Raw genomic sequence first — 15388 nt, 5'->3', positions numbered from 1 at the left:
ACTCCCTTGTCCACATTCTGTGCACCGCACACACACTGGAGAATTGCGCAAAATCAGCTGATCGCAACGTTCCTTACTGTGAGACATTTAATCGCTCTGTGGTCAAGCTGCTGCAGTTTTATTTACAAAAAGGTGGAGCAAAAAAAACTGCTGAACTGAAGAAGCTGTGTGAAGAAAATGGGATATCCTTTGTGAAGTTGGGTAAGTTTCATAATATCAGATGGTCTGCATGGAGGCATGAAACACTGTTAAAAATATCAAGACTATTGCCAGCCATTAAAATGCAACTGGCTAAGAGTGATAACAGTGAATTGCAGCATATCTGCACAGAGCGTTTTCAGTGCTTTCTGTCAAACATGCTTGACATTGGTAACATTTTGAAGACCACATCCATTAGGTTTCAGAAGGAACAGCTGACCACTGGAGAATGTAAGGATGAACTCATGGTGGCCATTGGACAGTTCACACTTCTGCTTGATGGTGAGGGCACATAATGTTTCTAATGCTGATGCTGACAGAGATAAGACAAACTTACTCAGGGGGTTAATTGAAGAGTTTGAAATCAGATATGACTCCCTCAAGTCATGTGATCATTTCTTAGTATTTGATCCTTCAACATGGCCTCAGGAAATGCAAGACCTCCACAGTTTTGGAAACACAACAGTTTGCAGCATTCTCAAGAAATATGAGGCCACATTGCAACTTGACAGAGACACCACTGTGACAGAATGGATGCGCTTAAAGCAGGCAGGAAAACGCCTGGGAGCCTCTTCTGTGTATGACTTGGTCCAAATAGTAAATACAAGTAACCCAGATGCTTACTCCAACATCAACAAGGTGGTTAAGCTGTCTCTTACGCTGCCTTTAAGCAGTGCAGCTTGTGAGAGGGGATTCTCACATCTCAACATAATAAGAACAAGTACAGTTCTGCAGGCAGAAATGCTCTATGCTCTGAGAGCGATCACTCGCTTCATGATATGAAGTGCTGTTCTTCACAAATTGTTTTTTTTTTTTACTGTTGTTGATGTTGCTATTGTGGGACATTTCAATAAAGCTATAAACAAAAAAAAAAAAAAACATATATATTTTTTTTTTAGGGGATATGAGTTTCTTTGGTTTTGGTCTAAAAAGGTCATTCCACCAATGTGGTATGATGAAGCCGAAAGTCAGTGAAATTTAGTTCATCGATGGTTACCCCTTTCATTTCTGACCGTTTTGGAAGGCGATACTGTAGTTGCACCCAGCTGCACAGACATGTGTCGACCAACAGTTCGGTCTTGGCTGGGTTAAGTTGCAGGGGGTGTTCCTTCATCCAGGCCGAGATGTCTGCCAGGAAGGCAGAGATTCGATCAGGCACTGTGGTTCCATTGGGCTGTAAAGACAAGTAGAGCTGCGTGTTATCAGTGTAGCAAAACCATGTGAAGAAGTGGAGAACAGAAGTGGCCCAAGCACTGAACCCTGAGGTACCCCACTAAGTAGCTGATGTGATTTGGACACCTCACCCCTCCAGGCTACCTTGAAGGACCTACCTGAGAGATATTAATTAAACCAGTCAAGCACAGTTCCTACAGACAGCAGGGCAGTCTCGGTGAAGTGTCCACTTTTGAAGCCTGACTGATTGTCATCCAGCAGCTTGTTCTGTGAGAGATAGGCAGATATTTGATTATAAACTGCCCTTTCAAGTGTTTTTCCCATGAATGGGATGAGAGAGATTGGTCAGTAGTGTTCTACTTGTATGGGGTTAAGTGTGGGTTTCTTCAGCAGCGGGGTTACTCGAGCCTGCTTAAATGTAGTGGGAGAAGTGCCTGTAAGTAGAGATTTGTTAATTATGTGTGTGAGTGCAGGTAGGATGGACGAAGAGATGGCCTGGAGAAGGTGAGAATGAATGGGGTCAAGGGAACAGGTGGTGGGGTGGTTGGAGAAGAGGAGTTTAGAGACCTCAATAGAGACAGAGGAGTTGCATACAGGAGATGGGTGTGGTGCTGAGAATGTAGCACCACACCCATCTAATGGTTGTGACTAGGGCTGCCCCCGACCAAAGATTTTCAGTTGTTGCACATTTATGATATTAATTTAATTACTTATAAAGACACATGTTGGGGGGCACCAGAAAATGGTTTGACTTCCAGGGCTGAGAAAGAATGTTATAAATTATATTGCTAACACGGTTCTACATTACAGAGAAATACTAAATCGTAATAACGAGCCATTGCTAACTGGTTAACTTCATTCCAGAAATCGTCTTTCTTCATACAAGAAAGTTCATCATAACGTTTAGGTGGTGAAACCACTTTTACTGGCTTGGTGCGTTTAGGTTATTGCTTTTAAAAATGAACAGGGAAGTTTTTATAGGTACATTGCATTCAATGTAAAGACAGCGCTCTCTTTATAATAAACAAAGCAGACTGCATGCAATTCATTTTTAGTGTAGATGTGGTGTCTTGAAAAGCAAAGTATTTAATATAAACACTGAATCCTTAAAATAATCGAGGTCATTTCAACATTCTTCTCAGTGGTTCTTGAAAACGAGAGAGACATGGTCTTAGAGGGTGAAAAACACCTGCTACCACAGTGCACAACTTGTTGCACATTTTATCATTGCCCCTTGTGCCCTTCACTGAAGCCAATGACTCAAAAGAAGATTCAAAATCATTGGGAAGGCCATGTAAAAAAAGGCATTCATTTTCAAAGGTAAATGTATTACCTTAATGCAGTTGTGGCACATTTACTGTGAAATCAAATGCAACAGCTGTTTAATCTTGATTGTCAACATCTATCTGATTTGCATACTGTGTTAAGTTTGTGTTTAACCTTGGCTTTGCATTTTTATTAGCTCAACTACGTACTGGACATAGAGAGACCAGGGAACGAGCTGATTGTCCGAACAGCAAAGACAGGCCTTGATTTACAGGTAAAAACATCAAATTTGAACCATTATTTTTAGAATTGTTTTGTCATTCTTTTGTGGCCACCCTTTGCAGGCCATTTTCTATTGGTTTCAGACTTGGTTTTGTTCCAATCAGCCACAGCTCGTAGCTGTCCAAAAACGTTTCGAATAATAGAGAAGAAAATAAAAAGAATGATGTCATAAATGCAATATATAATACACTAACAACTACAGAAACATTAAATAAAACAAATACTCACCATACTTGGGCTTGCAGGAGGGTGACGTTGGGGGCTTCTTGCCCTTTAGAAAGGGTCTTGGGACCTGCTGGGCACCCTGGCTCTCCAGCACCTGGATCCGGCTCCGTAGGGTCGTCACCAGCGCCCGCAAGTCAATGACTTGTTTTCTGTAGGACCAAGAAGAAGGAGGAGAAGAAATGTTCAGGATCAAGAGGAGGAGGGTGATGGATAAGCTGGAGGGGCTGCGAACATCCAACCCAGATCCGCCCATGGTTGCTCCCTCCGTCACCCCCTCCTCCTCTAGAAGAAGAGACACAGGAGCAGGATGATGAACATGTTTTCAATTACGGAGTTCAATGTAATTGTCATATTTGTTCTGGTGTTTACCAAATATATAAATGTTAAGCATGCATAATTAAAAAATTTGACATAACTTACATTAAAAGTGCCCATCCATCCTCTTGACTGACTTTTTGTCACATATGGGGCAGTCAAATGCCCCAGAGATTCTGAAACAACATTTGCAAATTTAAAAAAAACATACGACAAAAAATACGAAGATACAAAAAGAAAATTATTTAAGGTCTTATCAGGAACACAAACTGAACCAGTATATAGTTGGTCAGGATTGGACTCCTATTCATCCTCCCCATGCAACTACTTTTGTACATATAGTTCAGAATAATTGTTGTTCCCACTGAACCAAACTGTGGGGACTTGTAGGGGTTGATGATTGATGTGGATTGATGGCCACCTTCTGATGTTTGTGATCCCCTTTTTGTTCATTGTTATTGCAGCAAACGATACACTTTATGAAAAACATAACCGCAAAACATATAAAAAAAAGGAACAAGTCTTCTCAATAGTATTGCTGGCTAACATTATTTAATACATTTAATTCTAACAACATCCAGAAAATGTGTGCATAAAATAATAGTATACAAACCATTTGAAATGTTTGGTCTCTGGTAGAAAAATGACCTTATTCAGGTCTGGAGAGTATGTGCAAGTGACAGATTTTACGGTGCCGTATTGCGGGAATCACAGCTTGAAGCCATGATCTCCAGGATGGTGTCTCTGCGCTTGTTGTTGGAGACCCTCACCCATTGTGAATATAATTTTAGTGTAGCATAATTTATTTGCGGTGTCCTGAATTCGCGTTTGTCATCTCGCACGACCCCTAGTCTCGGGTGCCCACGTGATTATCTTAAACAAGACGATCTATCTACATGAGCCCGCAGTTGCTTGTAAGTGTGTTTATTTATTTTTTACTTTGTTGTAGAGTGGTATTTATTTCTAGACTTGTGCTGTTTGTTTTGAACTGTCGAGTAGCTTAAACGAATTAAAAAGTAGTACTGTTACATAGAGAAGCAGGGTTTCCCGCAGAAAATGTGTTAGTTAAGGTGGTGGTGGTGGTGGTGGGGGGTGTATTTGGAATTGCATAACTCCTGACACAAATTAAGACAAATACTGAAACTTGAGTCATATCTTTTTAATGATGTATTAGTTTGTCAAGGTAATAACATTACATCTAATAGTCCGTCAAAATGTGCAAAGCTTATTACAATCACTGCTTATGGCAGAGCTGACACCTAGCATCGCTACAGGCTATCCTCCTTGGTTTAGAAAAAAACAATTCAAGGGCCCTTCGGTAATTGCACTCTTTTACGAGTGGACCATTTATGCATATTTTCATGCAGGCTGTCAGACTGTTCCGCAAGTCTGTCTTGATCTATACATGGAAAGTGAATGAAGTTTAGATTAGCGTCGAGTCGCTCTGCTAAAATTCGCGCTGTGAACATAAAGCCCGCCTACTTTGATTTGATTGGTCATCTCAAATATTCTGACATTGACCGACCAATGAGGCTCAGATGAACACACACACACACACACACACACGCTCGGCGCCGCTGCGGAAGAACGCGCTGATAACAAGACTGAAGCGAACACGAAGGCTTATCACATATTTAAAGATGGAAAGGGAGAAAACAGGACAGAGTAACATGGCGAATATCGCTCATATATATTTTTTTGACGACGTAGTTAAGGCGGCAGGCGTGTGTTGCTTAGGCGGCTGCCTTAGATTCAAAGTGCTGCGGGAAACCCTGTGAAGAGTTTGGTGAAAAGTCCTGTAAGCTAGCCACGTGGGCAACCGAGAACAAACGCGATTTCAGTACACTGCAAAAAAATTATGCTACACTTTAGCAATAAATAATTCTCTAAAAACAAGAGAAACTGTTTGTAGAAAGTTATTACTACATCGCAACCCACAAAGATATATGTTGTTTACGGTTTCCGCAGGGCATTAAAAAGCATTAAAAGTGATTAAATGGATTTTGCAAAAATTAAGGCCTTAAATAGCATTAAAAACCATTAAATGTTATTCCTACAGGCATTAAAAATTTTAGATAGTTTTGAAAAAAATAATATTACCAATTTATTTTGAACGTAGCCTTCACAATTAATTACTTTGATTTGCTGTCGCAAAACATGTACATTGTGCAAGTGACAGATTTTGATTACCATACTCTCCAGACCTGAATAAGGTCATTTTTCTACCAGAGACCAAACATTTCAAATGGTTTGTATACTATTATGCACACATTTTCTGGATGTTGTTAGAATGAAATGTATTAAATAATGTTAGCCAGCAATACTATTGAGAAGTCTTGTTCCTTGTTTTTTTATATGTTTTGCAGTTATGTTTTTTATAAAGTGTATCGTTTGCATTAATTTAGTGGAGGTGCAATAACAATGAACAAAAAGGGGATCACAAACATCAGAAGGTGGCCATCAATCTAGGTATGAGCAGTAATATGCACTTCCTCCCTGAGATTATTCCCAATATAATCTGGCTTGCAAGTTACATACCACTATTTTGGACAGGGGTAATGATCCCTCACTTTCGAAGCACCAACATCACCGCAAGTTCAGCCAATGTTGAAGCAGAGTTCAAAAACTTCAAACGTGGCCTTTTCCAAGCATGAAAACTTGCCTATTCGGGTGGATGGATTCATTGCAACATGCAAATTTGTTCTGCAAAACAAAAAGTTGAGGAAAAAGGTGACGAGGATGCAGCTGTAGCTGCAGTGATCATCACAGGAGACAATCCACTACCCACCAAAACTTGCAGTGTAGATGGAAAACCAGAAATGGATGCTTCCTGTTCTGGGAAATCTGACAATGTCACAAACATCCATCCAACATATGAAGACGCTGTTGAAAACTGGAGAGGCCTAGCGGTTCCACCCATAAAGAGGAAGAGGAATTCATACCTCTCTCCTTGTCCTGAATGGCTCCATGCAGATCTATCTGTGAGGGGGAAAAGACTGAAAGTGGATCTGTTGAAAAACGTGCATGTGTTTTCTTCCCAAAACAGTGCTCCTCACATTATTGTGGTCTCAGCACACAAGTCACCTGGGAAGTTCCATTTGTTTGTACTTCTGTTACTGTACTGCGGGCTTCTGGCATGGCTCATCTTCAGGCTGCAGTAGAAGAAGGCCTTACCCTTCTGGAGTCTGCCTCAGGCCAATACAAAGTCTGTCACAGTGTCCCTCTGCATTCAAGACAGATACCTCAGGAAAAGGGCTCTGTGCAGGGAAAGTTTCTCACAGTTACAGTTTGGGATAACTTCTGTGGATTGACACTGACCTGGGAAGCAACTCCACAGAATTTCCTTTGTGTGAATTTCCCTCCAATCTGATGCTCCAAGGAGAGAGATTTGCTTTAAGGAAAATCATTGCTTTCAAAAGAGGCTTAACCCAGGATGCTCTTGGACATTATGTGGCCTACTGCCGGAGGTCTCCATGTGTCAGGGAGATGTATGACGACCTGAGAAGTGGAGTGACAGGAGCATCAGAAAAACACAAAATATGCCCATATGCTTTATTATACACAAAAGACTGATTGTATTGTTTAAAATGTAATTTCACAAATACAAGTATTTTTGTTATATGCCACACAGCCTTGTTTTCCTACTCCTGTTTGGAGAAGTAGTATCTGCTTTTCTGGAAGTCGGGCTTCTCAAGTCTTATTCTGTGTGGTACATTATTTGTGTTAATGGATGTTCGATACTACACAGTAATTACATTTAAAAAGTAAAATCATTTTGGCTTCTTAATTAATTGAGTCATGAGTTTTCATATATACACACATATACACAAATATATAATATATATTAGTACTCGTCAAAAGTTTGAAAACATTAAGATTTTTGTATGTTTCTGAAAGAAGCCTCTTCTGCTCACCAAGGCTGCATTTATTTGATCAATAATTCAGTAAAACAGTAAGTGTGAAATATTATTCCAATGTAAAACTTGTTGTTTTCTATCTGAATATATAGTAAACTGTCATTTATTCCTGAGATCAAAGCTGAATTTTCAGCATCATTACTTCAGTCTTCAGTGTCACACGATCCTTCAGAAATCATTCTAATATGCTGCTCAAGAAAAATTTATTATTATTATCAGTTGAAAACAGTTGTGCTGCTTTATATAAAATTATATATACAGTATGTGTATATATATATATACATACACACTTTTATTCATTAAGGACACATTAAATTGATCAAAAGTGACAGAAGGACCTTCTTTCTCAGGGACGGGGCACGCTCTGGCATCCACGCCCAGACCTCTCGAACCTCCACGTCTGGCCCCTAGATGGGATGCGGAGGGTTGGGTACCTGCAAGCATTCTCTGTCAGTGACACTTGCCTGGAGTTTGGTCCAGCAGACACCTATGTCATCCTAAGACCTCGACCCGGCTACGTGCCCAAGGTTCATACGACCCCCTTCAGGGATCAGGTAGTGAACCTGCAATCGTTGCTGTGTCCGGTGCATGCTTTGCATACCTATGTGGACCGCACGCAGAGCTTTAGATGTTCTAAGCAGCTCTTTGTCTGCTTTGGTGGACATTACATTTCTATTCATCAAAGAATCAACACAAAAATGTATCACAGTTTCCACCAAAATATTAAGCATGCAAAAAAAAATTTAAACATTGATAAAAAAATAAGAACCATTCTTAATAATTGAGCACCAATAATAATTGATAATAGTAGAGCACAAAATCAACATTTTACGATGATTTCTGAAGGATCATGTGCCATTGAAGACTGGAGTATTTTTTTAATTTTATTATGCCAGTCAAATTGACAATTGTCATTCCAACACATAGTACAAATAGAGCATATATAGACTACAAATAGGAAAGACAAAACAAAAAGAAAAACAAACAAACCATTTTAGACTGGAGTAACGATGCTGAAAATTCTACTTTGACATCACAGATATAAAATTACATTTTAAATTAGATTAATATTTTAATGTGTATTGTTTCACAGTATTACTGTTTTTACTATATTTTTTATCAAATAAATACAGCCTTGGTGAGATTACGAGACTTCTTTCAAAAACATTTAAAAATCTTAATGCTTCCAAACTTTTGACCTGTACCACACACACACACACACACACACACACACACACACACACAGAGCAAAGAGATTATGGTGCCTATATTTATGACAATGTTAATATTACTACTGTTATTCACATAACTACATACAGTAACAAGTTAAAACACTTACCTTGGAGTTTTTGTTACATTCCTCACATCCTGTGATCCGCTGTGTCCGTTACAAGTTGAAAATGATCAGTGGATAGGTAACAGTTCAGTGAATGTGTCTATTTATGTGATTTGGTTTGCCATTTGGATCTTACCTTCTTCAACTGTATTGTTAAAAAAAGACATTTGCAAAAACGAAACTTACTGGCACAAACGAAGCACAAACAATTGAGCCTATTTTGGGTGAATTCAGAGCATGGAGGACGGGGGCGGCTGGTGACGTCATCACCTTTAATTCAATGTCTAATATTTAAAAATCCGAAGCAACACAAACGAAGCACAAACAAACGAGACTATTTGGGGTAAATTTAAGGATGATAAAATAATTAATAAAGAGACAAAGAGATCCAAAAACAGCAGGAGGCAAGTCAAGTTACAAGAGATGCACGGAAAGAGAGAGAAGAAAACAACAGAGAAATGCTAGGATGTTTGAGAGAGAAATACAGCAAGGAGCTAACTGTGGAGGTGGAGGTGGAAGGAACGGAGAAAATCTCAATGATGGATTTGCTGAAGGGAGTAAAGAAGGAGTGTGGAGAGGTGATCGGTTGCAGGGTGAGAGGTGAAAGGATCTATGAACTCACAATGAAGAACAATGAAGCGAAAAAGAAACTAATGGATGGAGTGAGGATACAAGGAGTGATGATGCATGCCAGGGATATCATCAATAATGATATGGTGGTTTCCTTCATCAACTTGCCGGTGTATTTGGAGGATGAGAAGATACTCTCCAAACTGGAAGAGTGGGGGGTAAAACCACTCTCATCAATTAAACGTCGGGTATGGCCTGGAACGGATACTGTGGATGGAACAAGGTTCCTAAAAGTTTGCTTTACGGAGCAGGTATGTTCGCTTCCATACTCCGCAAAGTTTGAGACTCTGAAGGGCACAGAATATTTTCGGGTCATCCATGATAGGCAAGTGCGTGTTTGCAGACTTTGCATCAAGCCAGGGCACATATTCAGAGAGTGCCCTGAATTTAAGTGCTTTAAGTGTGGCAAGAGTGGACACTATGCAAGAGATTGTGAAGAACGGATGGGAACAGGGAGAGAGCGGATGGATAGACAAGAAGAAGGTGAAAGAAGAAACAATATTCTGATAAAGGGACAAGGCGAGAAGACAACTGATGATGTGGAAATGCAAGGGACGGATGGAGCTGTGCGAGTTGAAGAAAGAAACCAAATAGTATGGCAAGATAGAGCTGAAAGTTCCAGTGAAGAGAATGATGGTGAGGAAGAAATGGAGCGGTCGGGAGAGAGCGAGGAAGAGGATGAGGAAGAGGAGGAGGAGAAAAGGAGAAAACAATAAAGAGGAAAGAAGTGGAGAAGAGAAAAAGACAGAGACTGTACCAGAAATCAGAGAAAGTAGCAGCGGAAAAAGAGAGATGTAGGAAATGGAGAAGGACTGAAAGCAAAACTCAAAAGACTGTGCAAAGAGAAAGTCTGAGATGGACCGAGAACAGGCAGAACAGAGAAAAGAACCACGGTCGGGTATGTGATATTTGCTTAAATGTTTTATTTCATTATTTTTTGAGATGTGAGGCTTTGGTTGATTTTTTTTTTGACTTTCTAAAAAGATTGTTAATAGAGAACTGGGGTGTGGAAGTTGAATCAGAGGAGGAATGGAGTAAAATATTTTTGTTTGGGTTTTGGAGAAAAAGAAAAGAATGGACAATTGCCTAATTAATTTTATATTAAGTCATGCCAGACTAGCAGTGGTTCTAAGAAGAAACTATGCACATTTTGAGGGGAGGAAAGTAAAAATAAAAGATTTATTTAAGTCAATAACAAAAAGAGATGTAGATCTGTTTTGCAAATATGGAGAGAAAGAGGTGAAAGAGTTTTTTGTAAATACAATAAGTTAATATATCAAGAGCCAGGGGAAGACATATACTTCAATTGGTAAAAATAAAACTATTTGGTTGGGATTGGTTGTTGCAAATTGAGTAAATGCCAACATATTTTTGTATATTTCTTTTTTCCTTTCCCCCTTTTTTAGTATGTTTATGGAACTATATAAACAAAGTGAAATGTGTGTATGTGATGATATAATGTAATTGAAAATCTGTGAATTGAAAGCAAAATGAAAAAGATAAAAAAAAAAAAAAAAAAAAAAAAAAGACCGCTGATCTTGGAAGCTAAGCAGGGCTGGGCGTGGTTAGTTCTTTGATGGGAGACTGCCTGGGAATACTAGGTGCTGTAAGCTTTTGCTCTTCCTTGTTTGTTTGAACTCAAACACTACCCCCTGGCTCAACTGGGATTTATTTATTTATCTATCTTTGGAAATTGGTTGTTTGATTGATTTTCTTTCATTTAGCTTTCTCTGTGGCAAAGGACAGCCTGCCCCTTTATCTTGCCTCCTTCAGAAAGCAGTAGAGGCTTTTTTATTTTTGTAGCGCAGCCACATAAGGGTTGAATATGTATATTGCTGTAAAAGATCTAAATTGTTCTTATAAGACAGCTATAATTAATATATGTATTTTTCCTGTGTTTATTGCCAAGCAAAGTGTATTGGTTCTAGTTTTACTCAAGCGAGAGTTTGTCGCGCTGCACCAGGGAATCCCCCGTGACGTCACTCGAATCAGCTGACACGACTTTACTTCCGTATTTTAGGAACCGAAAAACGCCATACCGGGCGACACGTTGACCTCTGATGTATTATCGATCGATCGTCTAAGGAAACTAACCAAGCCTACTTTTCCAGTCTGTGATTGTATGTTCCACTGTGGATTAATCGTTGTTTTTGTTTTGTTTTTTGTATGCTTTTCATACACCTTTAGTGTTTATCTTTTTCTTTCTTTCTTTTTGTGTTTTGTACATTTGTATATATGTATTTCTGGATTCACTTTGATGTTTTTTTCTAGATGTAAATACACTCGGGGTTTAAATATATTTGTTGTCTTCCTAGCCGCCTTCTTTTTTGATAAACTTCACATCACCATTCAAACATAGGGTCAAGACCATAGTATTTTTGTGTAGCATCACCTTTCAGTTAGGCTGAGCGTTACATAGTGGTGGCCCATACAGGGACCCTTTATTATTATTATTATTATTTTTGTGTTTGTTTGGGGTGGGGTTTTTTTCTCTCTTTTTTTCTTTACAATTTAAAATGGATGTGTCAAATGTTGCGACTAATGTTAACTCTGTGAAACCTGTAAATGACCATTCTAATACTGAACAAACAGAGGTGGATTTTACCACACGTCCATTTGTAACCAGGCGTAATCCGCCTGAGGAAATAACTTCAATGATTAGTTCATTATACATGTCTGACACTGAACAATCTGATGATGAGGATGATGAGGATAATGATGAAAGTAGTATACTGAATATAGACATGGTACAATTGATGCATGCTGACTTGTCTCAATGTAAAGGTAAATTATTGGCCCTAAATCAAAAATTACATACTTTAGATCAAGATTTTAAACAGTCAAGGGACAGTACGTTAAATCGAGAAGCAAGCTTTAGGCAAGCCGTGGACGCTAGCTTGGCAGGGTTGGAGGATTATTTTTGTACGGCACTGGAAAAATTAGAAAAGGCTGTAACAGATTGTTTTCTAAGGAGAGATGCAAAGTTGGAAAATCAAATGAGAAAAATGAAGCTCACTAGTACTCCCACACTCACCAGATTACAGGCCTACTCAACTGATGCCTCCCAAGTTTCCACTGTCCATCAACCACTGACCCCAGCTCTAGTATCTAGAGAGAAAATTCCCACTCAGAAATCTCTCGATGATACTTATATTGTTCAAAATCAGGTGCTTGCTCACCATCCTAATGTGCATACCTTATCTGTAGTGGCAGGTGCATCCTCATTCTGTGCCCGTCTGCCTATCCAAATAGAGTTCCCTTCTTTCGGAGACTCCTGTGAGACAGCGGAGTTGCTCAACTTCATCGAGCAATGTGAGAACTGGAGATCCGGCCCCTTCCCTGTGCTGAACTACTAGGAACCTTGAGTGATAATCACATTATCAGATGACATACCTCTCAAGTCCCGAGCATACAGAGTCTCCTCTTAAGAAGCAGATCATTGAGGAACAAGTAGACCTGATGCTACGGGACGATATCATCGAACCATCCTTTTCACCGTGGTCTTCACCTGTAGTCCTGGTCCCCAAACCTGATGGCTCTTACAAGCTGAACAGCAAGACAGTACCAGACGCTTACCCAATGCCGTTGATTCATGACATCCTTGAATCCCTGGAAGGAGCTTCCTGGTTTAGTTCCTTGGATCTGCAGTCTGGGTACTGGCAGGTGTTTTAATTCAAGTCGATGCCGTATGGGGTTGATGGAGAGAGTACTGTCTGATCTGAGGGGGACAATTTGTTTTGTGTATATTGACGACATAATAATCTATTCCAAGTCACTAGAACATCGTATTCAACATTTAGATATGGTTCTGCATAGACTGACCCAAGCCAACCTGACACTGAGTATGAAGAAATGCCACTTCTTCAAACGACAGCTCAACTTAACTGGGGGCCATCCTCACTCAATATTCTGAGGAGGGAGAAAAGGTGGTGGCGTATGCATCACGGACCTTAACTGGAGCAAAAAAAAATTACAGCACTTCAGAAAAGGAATGTCTAGCAGTGGTTTGGGCTATAGAAAAGTGGAGACATTACCTGGAGGGAAGACCCTTCGACGTCTTCACGGATCATGCGGCACACGCCTTACCCGCTGGACACTCCGCCTGCAACAGTTCAGTTTTCAAGTTCATCACAGGAAAGGTTGCCTCAACCAGGAACCTGACGCTTTGTCCCGGGTCCTGGAGAAACCCGTTGCTGATGATGCTCCTTGCCTAACCATGTCTTCACACAATGCACATACCTCACTCTCTGCAAGAAATAACAAAAGCTCAAAGTTTGGATGATACCATCTCTCACCTGCAGTCTAACATGAACCCTCGAGCAGTCAAAGACCAACCCATCACCTTTGAAGACCTCCAAGGGGTGTGGTACCGCAAAGTTCCCATGAAAAACCAAGAAGTGAAGGATCAACTGTAGTACCACAATCCTTAACATCTGATTTCATGCATTACTATCATGATAATCCACTTGGAGGCCATCTCGGACAGTTGAAAACTCTGCTGAAGATCCTAGACGTGGCATGGTGGCTGTCTGTCCGGAAGGACGTCTGCCAATACATTCAAACCTGTGAGATATGCCAGAAATACAAGCCCAGCAATACCAAACCATCGGGATTGATGCAGAGAACACAGATCACAGAACCTGGACACACGTTAGGGGTGGACCTAATGGGACCCTTCCCCAACAGCAAGAGGCAGAATACTTACCTCCTAGTCATTGTGGATTATTTCACTAAGTGGGTGGAAATGTTCCCACTCAGAGACAGTAAAACACAGAAAATAGCGAAGATTCTACGGGAGGAGATATTCACACGTTGGGGGGTACCCAAATACCTGGTGTCCGAAAAGGGTCCCCAATTTACTTCCAGCATCCTGTGTGATCTGTGTGTAACCAGAGTGATTACTAAAATCTAATAATAAACCGTAATCTAAAAATAATTGCTAAAAGAAACTAAAATAAAATAATTGAATTCAAGGTTTGTGAAATTAAAACTTCATGTGATGTTTAATATTGTATATGTTCTCATGTTGCAGTATGAAACGAATGTATGTAGTTTAAGTGTGTGTATCCCTTTAATGGAAATTCGGGATGAGTTTTACGGTTGACCAATGAGGAGTAATGATGGAGCAGAGGAAGACGGGGAGAAAAAGAGACAGGAGCACGGAAAGATCGGCGGAGAAAAGTGATTATAAAACAAGTGAAATTGTGATCTAAACTAGGTAGTATATCTAGAAACAGAGTGATTACGTTTGTTTTGTGAGTTATTTGTGATACAGAAGTTTTTAGTTGTTTTTGTTGAGTTTCTAACTGTGAAAACGGTGACGCAACAAACTGCATATCACCGCATGAAAACTACATGGAATCAAGATAGCGAGCCACCAAACGAATCTTGAGTATTGCTGACATTCCGTAGCATTCCTTATATTATCTTTCCTCTGGACAGAGGCAGGAAATCCACCAAAACGACGGAGTGAGTTGAAGCAGAGTTTGTTTAATCAACAATCGTTTTTTCATCTGTTGATTCGTTCATCACGATGGTAAGACTGAAATAGTGTCTTCTAAACTTCACAAGGACGTGGAAAATAGTTTTTTTTCTGCAAACTGAAAGCTGATTTGAGCTTTTAGAGACTAAGTTATTTCAAATACAGACTTATTTGTCATACTAAAGACTGATTGACTAAATGTGAATTGTTTTCTGTATTTTCTGATTTTATTTCTGTTGTTAATTGCTCTGTATTGTAAATGTAAGGTTTTATATGTGAATTGAAACGAAATTTAAGTGTTTGATTTGAATATCAAATGTAAACAAATTTCTGGGAATATAAGCGAGCAATAATTTGATTTAAATAGGTTTTAATTAAAAAAATAAAATATATTTTCACTAGGGAACAAAATTAGTTTAAATAATTAAGTAATAAAAAGGGAATCAATTTGTAAAACCTTAAAGTAAGTTTAAAAGAATAAAATTAGTAAGCTGAACCATAACATTTAGTAAGCTGAATCATAAAATTAGACTAAAATAGAGTAAATAAGATTTGATAATTAAA

At 39.4% G+C, this 15388-nt stretch overlaps 1 protein-coding gene across 2 annotated transcripts in view; it reads left to right on the top strand.

Annotated features, from left to right (window-relative positions):
* The window catches only part of LOC127620061 (uncharacterized), a 328707-nt gene that overhangs the window by 136891 nt on the left and 176428 nt on the right, over positions 1 to 15388 (top strand). The window contains exon 1 of one of the 2 annotated variants that reach the window (XR_007967661.1): positions 5871 to 5928. The exons of the other annotated variant lie outside the window; for it this stretch is intronic. The gene's annotated coding sequence lies outside the window, so the exon portion shown is untranslated. Of the gene's footprint in view, positions 1 to 5870; positions 5929 to 15388 lie in introns of those variants that run through there. 2 annotated transcript variants of the gene reach the window in all.

Source organism: Xyrauchen texanus, chromosome 26, assembly GCF_025860055.1.
Source record: "Xyrauchen texanus isolate HMW12.3.18 chromosome 26, RBS_HiC_50CHRs, whole genome shotgun sequence".
Classification (NCBI taxonomy): domain Eukaryota; kingdom Metazoa; phylum Chordata; class Actinopteri; order Cypriniformes; family Catostomidae; genus Xyrauchen; species Xyrauchen texanus.
Note: the sequence above shows the minus strand (reverse complement) of the source record. Positions and strands in the feature narration are given on the sequence as shown.